Source organism: Balaenoptera borealis (assembly GCF_965194805.1).
Source record: "Balaenoptera borealis genome assembly, chromosome: X".
In the NCBI taxonomy this organism is placed as follows: Eukaryota; Metazoa; Chordata; class Mammalia; order Artiodactyla; family Balaenopteridae; genus Balaenoptera; species Balaenoptera borealis.
Genome location: NC_138881.1, coordinates 24,064,829 through 24,077,358, shown reverse-complemented (window position 1 = coordinate 24,077,358; position 12,530 = coordinate 24,064,829). Strand labels below are relative to the sequence as shown.

Here is a 12,530-nt window from a genome sequence, read left to right as displayed (position 1 = left end):
CTTGACATTTACTTATGCTTATGTTAAATCCAGCTTGGACTATAAAACCTTCCACTAACTTATAGGAAGCAATAATAAGATACCTACCTTCCTTAAAGCAACTCATAAGCTCTACTACTATTTAATGTCTTTTTAATTTAAAAATGATGAAAAGAAATTATGTTATTTCTCCTGATACCAAGATTCTTTTTCTATTCACAGTAATAATAGCTCACATTTTTTATGCTCTTAGTGGGTTCTGTAAAGTTCTGTAAAGTAGATACGATAGGTATCATTTCCTTTTTCAGGAGAAGAAAATGCAGGCCTTAAGGAGTTTAGAACAAAGTCCTTTTACTTACTAATACTACAGTCTTTCCACTAGATCATATTAATAATCAGAATAACTATAAATGATAATTTTATTTGAATCACTGAATCTGTTATTATTTGATATTTCCTGAGACTATGCAGTATAAATGACAGTAGAGGGCTTTTTATGATATACTGTTATAGTTTTTATTGTTAAACATCATTTCTTTAAAAAAATTCTCACCTACATAATGCTAACATTCACATGTCGATGACATTTTCTTTCTAATTATAAAAATTACACCTTGAATAAATGTGAGCCTTATGGAGAATTTAATATTCCATGGCTTTGCAGTCTCCAGTTAAAACTCAAATATCTAATAACTGTGCCTCATTTCTGAATTGTACTCTTTCACTGATATTTGTAAAGTAAATATCATTTTATAGAAAATGCAAACTTAAAGCACATTTAGCTGTTATAATGAAAATCTCTACATGGTCTGTAGTATAATATAAATACATTTTTTATAATGACTTATAAGGCTTAACCTTCATTTATAGATTGTCCTACTTCCCATTGTCAAATTTGATTCTCATGGCAATGCTGATTGGTGGGTAGGTAAATATTACCAAAGTTTTAAACACGAAGTGACTGAGGTTCTGAAAGGTTAGATAACTTGCCTAATATTACAGAGCAGGCATGAAAATACAAAAAATAAAAACCAAATTTCTGACCTATAGGCTCAATGCTTTTTCTATCACATAATAACTTTGAAATGCTGTAAGGGATTTCTATGTCAATTCCATATCTCTAGCTTTACAGTAATGTAGATCCAGATGAGGGAGGATGTCTTGCCCTTTCCCTCTCTCAGCCTCTCTCTATATTAAAATAAATCATTTGGAAGCTTGTTTTTTTTTTTCCCCCCCTCTGTATATTATTTCTTAATGTTCATCAGGGTGTTGTTGGGTTTTTTTTAACTTTGTTTTTTCTTTTTTTACTTTTTGACTCAGTAATGTTAAATTTTCTTATTTTCTCTATACTTTCCCTTCCGATGTCCTTTCTTCCTTGTCATCACTGTCTTCTTCTTCTACTATACATCATAATATTCTTTTTTAAAATTAGGATTTAGTTATTTTTGGCTCTTACCTGAAACATACACTGTGTATCTGTTTCTCTTATTAAATGTTAGGCCTGAATTGTTTTTTAAATTTCTTAAACTAGCTTGAATTTTGTCAAGAGAAGAACATTAGTATTAAAAAAAAAGACAACTGCAACATTTTGCTTTAAAAAACACTAGTTTTCATCAAAGTATAGCAAGCATACAAGGAAGTACACGTCATAAATTACAGATAGATTAATTTTCACAAAATAAAAACATGCATTTGACTAGCATGCAGAAGAAGAAATTTAACATCATTAAAAATGATGGGACTTTTAATTGAGGTTATGCTGAATCTGTGACTCAGTGTGGGGAGAGTAAAAATATTGACTCTGTTAATCCATGTAAGTATTATACCATTCCAATTGTTCATGTCTTCATTAATATTTTTTTAAACAATTTTCCACATTTCACTGTGTACAGATCTTGCACATCTTTCATTAAACTTATATTTCAGAGTTTGACGTTCTTTGATGCTGTCGTAAATAGTATTTTTATAGTAATGTAATTCTTTAATTAACTGTTTGTGGCATCTAGAATTACACTTGATTTTTTTCTCGAGCTTGTACCCAGTAATCTTGCTAAATTGACTAATTTATTCTAACACACTAAGGATAGATTACTTTTAGATATTATAAATATGTAATGATGCAATCTGTGAAAAATGGTGGTTGCATTCCTTCTCTTTCAATCATTATGCCTTTGTTTTTATCTTTTTCTTGTTTTATTGCCCTGGCTAGGGCCTTCCTAAAATGTTGAGCAAAACTAGTGATAATAAGCATACTTATGTTGTTCTTGATCTCAAGGGGCTAAGTTTTCAATATTTCAACACTAGTTATTATATTTGCTTCAGTTTTCTGAGTTTTTTTGCTTTTAATCGAGCTAAATTTTGTCCAATGGCATTTTTGCATATTTTGGGATAAACCTATCATTTTATTCTTTTGTTCTGTTAACTTTGTTTGATTTCCAGATGATACAAAACATGAATTTATCTTGGATTAAACATTATTTGTTTATATATATTACAGGTGCTGTATCTTGGATTATTGTTAAGCGTTCCACACCCCCGCACCCCCCCACCCCCCTTTTTTTTGGTCATGAAAGAGACCTTTGATTTTCCTTTCCTATAAAATTCTTGTTGGTTTGATATAAATTTCAAATGGGTCAAATTAAACCTTTTTGGAAGTTTTTCACTGTTTCCTAAGTTTTCTTTTTTTACCTGTGTTTTTCTCGGAATTTTGTCATTTCATCTCATGTTAAATGTATTGGATACAACTTCTTATAATTTTATGTCTATGTCTCAAGAATCTGTAGGGGTGACCCCCTTTATATTCCTAATATGGATTATGCATGCCTTCTCTTTTTTCTATATCAGCCTTGCTAGATGTTTATCAATTTTATTAACCCTTTCAAAAAAGAACTCTTTTGGTTTTGTTGATATTCTCTTGTATTTTTAAAAATTCATTAAATTTTGATTTTAATTTTATTGTTAGTTTTATTTTCTCCACTTTACATTACCATTTTTTTCTGAAGTTTTTTGAGGCATAATCAGGTCCTGAATTTTCCAGCATTTTCTCTTTTGCATTTAACATGGGAAATTTTCTTTAGATGCATGTTTTGGTGCATCCTACGCATTTGAAAAGATAGTTGAGGTATAACTATAAATTGTATAATTTTAAAATATGCAGCATGTTATGATTTGCATATATGTATATATTCACAAAACAAGATAATGAACATATCTGTCACTTGCCAAAATTTCCATGTGGAGTTGTGTAATCACCCCTCCTGACTTTCTCCATGGTCCCTTGTCCAGGCATTGAACATTCTTATACAAACATGTGTGTGGACATAAGCTTTAATTTCTCTGGAATAAACACCCAGAAGTGGAAGGGATGGATCACATCATAAATAAGTCTATGAGGTTTTCCAAATAATTGAATCATTTTATATTCTGTTAGTAGTGTATGAAAGTCACAGTAGCTCTACATCGTTGTCAGCACTGGGAATCATCGGTATTTTAAATTGTAGCCCTAATAGGTATACAGTGATATATCACAGTCACTCTAAATTGTGTGGGTATAACCAAGTCATTGATCTTTCTGTCCTGGCATCCACAGTAAGTGGAGAAAATGTAATATAGGCCTGATGCTAATCCTTTCCTTTCCATTCATTTTTGTATGTATATTTATTTTTGACTGCAAACTAGGTTTTCTGTATGAAACACTATGGAGATAATTGGAGGCCATGGAGCATTTTATTTTGCTTATGAGGGGCAATTAGCGTGGGAGTAATTCATCTCATAACAGTGAGGGATTGTGTCGCTTTAAGGCTGGGTCTCAGGTTTTGTGAAGAGTTTTGTATTTCTGGTTCATATTTACATTTAGGGCATATCCTCTCAGAGATGTCAAATGATATGTTGGATTGTTTTCCAGAACCTCTCCTCGGTGGTGTGTAGTCAGGTCCAATTTGTGTCCCCTGGGCTGGAAGCCCTGATCAACCACATAGCTTCTCAGCTACAACTTTCTGCTTAACATTTTGGGTCCTCAGTCATCCCTTTTGAATTAGTAAAGGACCTAAGGGGGAAAAGTGGTACCAAATTTGAGTCTCACCACTTGGGCTTCTCCTCTCTCTGAGATCCTGTCTCTTCCTTGGGTCTTTGGTGCCTTTAAATAATATCTTTAATATCTTCCAGATTTCCTAGGTTTTCTCAGTAGGATGGTTGGGCTGAAATGGTCTCCCATTACTGGAAGCAGACATCTCTCCAAATAGAATTTTTTTGAAATACGTATTAGTTTGTAACAGTTTTGTTTCTTGTAGCTGATTAATCCAAGTAATATTAAGAAGATAAGCAAATTATTTCAAGGCAAATGTTCTTCTTGAGTATTCAATCCTTTTCGTCATCATTTGCTTAAATTCCCTAGATTTAAAATTTGATTGAATCAATAAATATTTCCACAGTCCCCAACATGTGCCAAGTTTGGTCCATCTGTTGGAGGTACATTATTGGGTTACTGCTTAATGTGGAAACAGTCAAGAAAATAAGGAGATATCTTAGAGAAGATAAGGGCTAAGATATAAGTATGTATTCAGTACATGTTCTTATATTAGCATAAATTAATGACACCTGATCACATATTAAGTCTTAAAATAGGTATTAAGGATTTCAAAAAACTTTCATCAAACAAATTACAATCTCTGTCCAAGTAAGTCTGCCTATCATTTATCTATCTATATGATAAAAACAAACTTAGTGCCCATCATTTGAAAATAAGTGAACTATAAATTACGTACATCAACATGGATGAATCTCACAAATATAATATTGAGCCAAAAACAAAGTCAGTAGCATACTAAGACCTGTAATATGTACTCATTTATATACTGGAGATGCTCGTCTGATCAAGGCAGGCTGGGTAAATCAGACTACCCATGCAACTTGAAATGCTGGAAGATAGATAGATGGAGAGAGAAAGAGGGAGGGAGAGAGGGAGAGAGGGATTGAAGAACAAAGGCAGTGGTCTGCCAGAAAAATTACAATGTGAAGATCCATAGAATTCAGTTGAATATTTGCAGTTGTCTTTCCCCTTGAGGAATATACAGATTCGGATAGCTTACTTAGAGGTAGAACAATGAACAGAACTTCCAATAAACTCACCAGGTCACAGGGAAAACCAGATTTGGGGATTTGCTAATCATTGTCTATGTGTGGTGGACAGCAGGATAAGAGGCTGTAAATTCTGCTGGGTTTGGATGGGACACTGAGGGCTATAGTTTGGGAGCAACAGTAAAGCCGAAAATGACCAACTCTTACCAGGCTCAACTTTGAATCATTTGAATCTCTGTTTGGAATAAATAGGTCTGGAAGTGATAGTGCTGGTAGTAGCAAAGCCAGAGTGAAATTAAATCTGAATTATCTCTACAATTTTCATGTATAGTTTTTGGCATACAATTAGAAATGGCCAGGATAAGTAGGAAAAAAGAACACGTGACCAAAACCCAGTTGAAATAGCAGATAACAGAAGTAGAATCACAAGTTAACCAGATAAAAGACCTATCAGATATGCATTAAAAATGCCTATGTTCAAATAAATAGGAGACAAAATTAAGAATTTTAGTGGCAAACTGATAATTACAAAAAACTCAGATCTTGTTTCATGTACTTTGAAGTTTTGTAATTAGGCTCCTAAACATTAGGATTATTGTCTTCCTGATAAATGGATTCATTAATCATAATGAAATATCCCTATATATCTCCAGTTATACTGTTTCTTGGAGTCTACTTTGGCATTAATATACCCAGTCAAGCTTTCTTATGCTTAATTTTACATGGTATATTATTTTGTATACTATTACTTTCAACCTGTCTCTTGAATTCAAATTACTTCACATGTTAACAGCATATAGTAAATAGGACTTGGCTTTTTTCTAGTCTGAAAAACTCTCCACTCTAATTGGGATGATTAGGTCTGCTTAAATTTAATATTATTACTAATATAGTTTGTTTTAAAGTTGGTGATCTTGCCATTTGTTTTCTATTTTTCCCATCTCTTTATTTTTCTGTTCCTCCTTTTGTGCCTCCTTTTGTTTTATTGAATATTTTTTATTATTCAATTTAAATTCCTCTCTTGAAATTTTATCTTTGGCAGTTTAAAAACATGTCCACACATTCTTTAACATCCTTTCCTTCAATAGACGGGTTTTATGGCTGCTCCCAGGATTCTGGGCCAAGCTTAGTGAATCTTTGTAACCAATACAATGCAGCAGCTATGATGCTACATAAATTCCTAAGCTGAAATTCCAGCCAACTGACATTACCAGCTGCCACCAGCAGAGGGCGCAGTATTGGTCCTCCATCCAGTGCTTTTCAAGCATTTCTGTGGTTCTCGGTTTCCATCAACCATTTGCTTTCATTTCCTGTAGAAGTTCGGGTAATAACGTAAATTGCAGGTTGTCCACTGGCAAATTGACTCAGGTTTGTTTATGTGGATATGTCTTAATTCACTGTCAGTTTGGAAAGATAATTTTGCTGGATATAGAATTCTACTGACAGTTTTATATTTTCTTTGGGTTATCAGAAAGATTCTGCTCCTGTATCTCGGTTCTCTATGGATTCTGTTGAGAAGGCAGCCATCTTTTAAATTGTCGTTTCTGGGGAGGTAACGTATCTTTATTTTTCAGAAGTTTTGATTTTTGTACACTTCACTAATATTATTTATATTTCATTTAAATGTCTAAAAGTAGTTTACTACTGAAGTATTTTAAAATTTAAATAGCTATTTAGCCAATTCTAAATTTTCCATTTGTGTAAATAAAAGGATAATTTATTGGATTGACAATAGCAACAAAATATAGCAAAAGTAAAAACAAGCTCACATAAAAAATAGCTGAAGTCAAAGCATTTATTTTTTCTTACTAAAATACATAAAAAATTTGCATAGACTATACATAAATTAAAACGATTTAAGCACATTGATAAGCAGAATATCAAAATGGCTTGTTATAATTGTTCCAGCATTGAACTGAATGAGAAACCGCAAGACTCTTGATTTTAAAAAATGAAGGGACACTTGTGTTACCTAGAGCAAAATATTTATACCTACTGTACTTATATAATATACAAAAAAATTCTACTTTGGAAAATATTCTATTAGTGAAATGATTTATATAAATAGAGTATATATCAGAACCTATTCAGTAACAGGGAGTATATAGAATGTGAGTGAAAGAAATAAGAGTTTATGCCTGTATATACAAATATATATACATACTTCATATGTAATGATTTTGATATTCAAATAATTATGAAATGATATACTCTTTAACAAATTGTATTAGTAGAATTCATATGTGATATATACAAGAATAAATACTAATGGTAATTAGTATATAATATGCTTAATAGCTAGTGGAAATTAAGTAAGATATAAACTTTTTAATATATTGATAACCTGAATTTGGAGGGAGTATAGAATGGTTCTGAGTTTTTGGAAATTAATTTGCTATTTTTTACCAATATTTTAAATTTGCCTACCCTTTTCCACCACGATTGGCTTTCTATGAGTGTATCTGACAGAATTTGTCAAAGATGTGAGTAAAAATATGGCTACAGAAAGGCAAAACAGCTATTTTTAATAGACTATAATGTATTCATACTGTAAATGCATTGCAGGTTTTACAGCCAATCAGATAGATCTTATATAATTGCACAAGATATCTCCAGAACATAATTTTAATAAAAAAGCAAGCAAATTTATTTCACATGTGTTTATAAGTATATAAATGTATTATTTATATAGATGCATATTTATATGTACGTTTGTTCAGTTACACTCTTCATTGCTAATCATGGTTACTTCTGTGAAAGGATATGTATCTGTGTTTTTTTGAAATTTTACACTGAGTGCACATTTTACTCGTAATCAATAAAATAAAATAAATTGTCACATGGAGCATATTACTGATGATTCTTTTTAACCATCTACTTTATTTTTATAAGTAGTATAGTACAGTGAGAAGTTATGCTTAAAGCCAGAATTATAACAGAGGTAGATGGGAAAGAAATAATATGAAAAAATATAGAAAATTTACATGGAGAAAAATTTAATTTAGATGTGAACCATTTATAAGAAACTGACCTCTAATTAGTCAGTGAAATCATTATACTGGGGGCTATGAGTAAAAGTGTCAGAAAGAATGCTTTTTTTTACTGTTCTACTAGGATTAAATGTCAGGTGTAATGTAGAGTTTACTTAATATTCAGGGGCTTCTCTTTCCATGATATCAGAAAAAGTGACAACAGTAATCAGGGTCAAAATCCTCTCAATTTTTATCTAATCAGTATACAGAAAAAGACTTAAAACTATAATCTTGTTGTATAGAGTTTTCATGCCATTTCTTTTTTTTTATTATTAATTATTTAATTAATTTATTTATTCATGGCTGCGTTGGGTCTTTGCTGCTGCGCATGGGCTTTCTCTAGTTGCAGCGAGCTGGGGCTGCTCTTCACTGCGGTGTGCGGGCTTCTCATTGCAGTGGCTTCTCTTGTTGCGGAGCACAGGCCCTAGGCGCGCGGACTTCAGTAGTTGTGGCACATGGGCTCAGTAGTTGTGGCTCATGGGCTCCAGAATGCAGGCTCAGCAGCTGTGGCACACGGGCCTAGCCACTCCACGGCATGTGGGATCTTCCCGGACCACTGTACGAACCCGTGTCCCCTGCATTGGCAGGCGGATTCCTAACCACTGAGCCGCCGGGGAAGCCCCATGCCATTTCTTATGATGTGTATGAAATGTTTAGTGAGAATTGCTGTTCTTAGAAAAATGTGTTTAGATTGAACTGTATGGAATCCAGCAATATTGCTAGATGCAGTTATTAATTCTAGTTTATTACATATAGATTATTTTGAGATATTCTAGAAACAAATATCCAATTGGTTAATAATGACGTGTTCATTTCTTTCTTTCCAATTATTTATGCATTTTTAACTTTTGTCTGCATTATTGGCCCATGACCTCCATAAAATGTTGGAAAGAACTGGTAATAACAGGCAAACCTGCCTCCATCCAGATCTCAGGTTGTGTTTTTCAATGTTATATCACTAATTATGATATTTGCTATAGTTTTCTGAGTTTTTCTAAAACTCGTAACTGGATGGTAAATTTGCCTGATGGTTTCTCTGTGTCTGTTGTGAAAGTGACATGGTTATTTGTCTTTTGTTAAGGAGATTTGATGTTAAAATGTTAAGCCACTTAAGAATTCAGCTTTGGATTGAAGTTAATTTGTTCATGGGATATTATAATTGAAGTGTGTTTGGATTCATAAAGATTTTTTTCTTTATGTTGTCATGATGCATATCAACCGTTGATCTTCCTTTCCTATATTGTCATTATCAGTTTATTGTAAAATTTATAAGGATCTCATTAAGTATTTTGGTTAGTGTTTTTACCACTTCTATTCCATGTGAGGGGATGGGCAATATTGGTATTATTTATTTCTGAATTTTATGGAAAAGTTCACACAATCAGGCATCAGACCATAGAAATCATTTGTAGGAAGGTTTTTATTATGGATACAATTAAATTAAAACATACAGGATTTTGAAAATTTCTTGTTTTGTTAAGGTGTGTTTTTCTGGAATTTTGTCATGTCAGATAACTTCAAATATTATGTAAGGGTCTCAAGCGTCTATAGTGATGATCCATTCTATATTCTATATGTGTTGATAATGTATGTGTCCCTTTGTTTGTGTGTGATCAGTCTTGCCAGGAATTACAATCTTTAAACATTTTCCCTGCCAAAATAATTTTGGATTTGTCAATCTTTGTATTTTTCTGAATTGCATTAGCTAATTCTAATTTTCTTTTATATCTACTATCTATTCTTTTGTTTTAAATCAGCTTTTTGGTTCTCAATTTTTGAGATGAGGTGAGGTGGATTATTACATCTTCAATTTTCAAGGTTTCTTCTTTTGCTTTTAATGCTAGAATGTTTCTTTAGACACATTTTGGTGGATCCCACACATTTTTAACAGCTTTTCTTAGGTGTAATTGACTTAAAATGAACTATACAGCATTGAAATAATGTAACTTTTGAGATATCTATATATTTGTGAAATCATCACCACAGTTAAGATGATAAGCATATTCATCCCCCTCCCGGGTTTCCATGTGCGTCTTCGAATTTTTCCCCCTTCTGATCCAGCCAAGCCCTTCTCTCTTTTTCATGCTACGAACGTTTTCATACAATTCTTTGCGTGCATATACATGTTCATTTTTTTCTTGGATGAACATCAAGGAGTGGAATGGTTGAGTCACATGATATGTGTTTCTTTAAGATACTTTAGAAAATACATTCGTCTCATTACAATCAGTGGTTGAGTCTTTTGAAGTTTGGTCTCAGGTTTTATGAGTAGTTTTCTGTTTCAGGTTTATATTGACATTTAGAGCACAGACACTTAAGGATGTTAAATTCACCCCTGGGTTGTTTTCCAGATTCTCTCTGCCAGGGTGGGCCTTGAACCCAGTCTGTGTCCCCTGAGTTGGTGAGAGGACTGGAAGCCCTGATCAGCTGCTTAGCTTATTAGCTGCAACTTTTTTCTTAGCATCCTATGTTCTTAGTCACCTCCTTTGGATCAGCAAAAGGTTTATGGGGGAAAGGAGTACCAAATTTGTGTCTCATTTCCTGGGCTTCTCTTCTGAGATTCAGTTTCTTCAAATGCTTGCTTCTTTGGGTTTTTGCTACCTTTGAACAGAATGTTTAATATCTACCAGCTTTCCTAGTTAGTCTCAGCGGGATGGTTGGGCAGAAATGGCTAGTCTACCATTACTGGAAGAAGACAGCTCTGCGCATGGTATTTTTTGAAATATGTTTTAGTTTTAATTATTTTTCCTCCTAGAGTCAATTATCCAATCTTTTGCCAAAATATTTCTTTAGTTTCCTACATGTGCCAGGTATGCATATGAAGGTACATTATTGAAATGTAGCCTAAAGGAAAACAGACAAGTAAATATGGAGTATATTATGAAAGATAAATTCTGTAGTAATCTTTTATACTGTAGTAATAGCCAGAATACCTATGTGTATTATATTTACTGGTTACTCAAAGGATTGCCACGTGGATCTTTAAATTATCTTGGTCTATTTAGAGTTAAAATAGTACCAGTTTATGTATGTGTAGCCTCAAAACAGTATGAATCTATTTATTTTCCCTTTACTTTTTGCTCTTTTGTCAAATATTTTATTTAAATATTCTTATTTAAAAACTTAAATTGATTGTATATAATTTATTTTTGCCCTTTAATTTTCTTAAATTAAATATATTGTATATTCAGGTAAATGCACAAAGCTTAAGTTTACAGTTAGATTAATTTTGCAAATTATGTATTTTACATCCAAAGTACTATTTCATTTTTACTTCAAGGAATCAGCTCTTTAAGCAGAAATAATAGAAAAAAAACTTTTATATTTAGCCACATATTTTCCCTATCCAGTGCTCTTCTCTTCTTTTTGTAGATTCTATTAGGTATTTTTTCCATTGAGCCTGAAGAACTTCCTATAGGATATGTATTATTTTTGGACAGGGACAAATTGTCTCACATTTGTTTATGTGCCTGCAGCTTATTTCACTCTTAGCTTGGAAGGATAACTTTGGTGGATAAAGAATTTTGTGTTGATAGTTTAATTTTTCTTTCACCATTGGAAAGATGCTGCTCCATTATTGCCACTTCTCCAAGGAGTCTTTTGAGAATGCAGCCATCATTTAAATCATCGTTATTTGTGCCTTATTTTTCAGAAGTGTTTTTCTGGTATACATTCATACACGTCACTAATATCTGTATATTTCACATAGATGTCCAATATGTAGTTTAATGATAAAATATTTAAGCATTTTAATAGCTATTTTATCAATCCAAATTTTTCCATTTGTGTAAATAGCTTATTGGATTAACAATAGCAACAAAAAAGGTAAAAAAAAACTCATGTGAAGAAATATTTTACAACAGCCAAAATATCCAATTTTTACTTCTTATTTAAATATAGAAATGTCTGCACATATTGTATACAAATTAAAATGTTATACAAATTTTCATGTGAAATATCAAAATGGTTTGTTAATTTAATGCTAATATTGACATGCATGAGAAATTGTATGAGGACAAATAAAACTCTTGATAAATAATAATGAAGTGTTTCATACTACTTAAAGCAAAATATTTTATATTTGTAATAATTATATACTATGCAATAACATTCAATTTGGCAGACACAGTCTATATCTGAAATGATTTATGTAAATATAGTACACGTTGAAATAAATTCCTAGCAGACAATATATATATATATGTGAAAGCAACAAGGATATATGTATATATATGGTTAATATATAATTTGATTTTTCAAATATTTATGAAATGATCGACTCTTTTTTTTAACAAATGGAATAGTAAAATCAAGCAAGTCTGGAAATAAATGGAGACTGTCAAAATGCGAGGAAGAAAACACTCTTTATTCAGAGCTTACTGTATAGCAAGGGAGTCAGACAGTGTTATTTGTATTTGGCAGAGACACAAAGGCAGGCAGGAG

General features: G+C 32.2%; 1 pseudogene across 1 annotated transcript in view; it reads left to right on the top strand.

The window, feature by feature from the left end:
• LOC309621160 (protein tyrosine phosphatase type IVA 1 pseudogene) overlaps window positions 1-12,530 on the top strand; it is a 39,429-nt pseudogene extending 26,899 nt beyond the window's left edge. Inside the window, exon 2 of the transcript XR_014249873.1 lies at window positions 1-12,530. This exon is cut by the window's left edge and continues 23,430 nt beyond it. The product of XR_014249873.1 is annotated as a protein tyrosine phosphatase type IVA 1 pseudogene (transcript).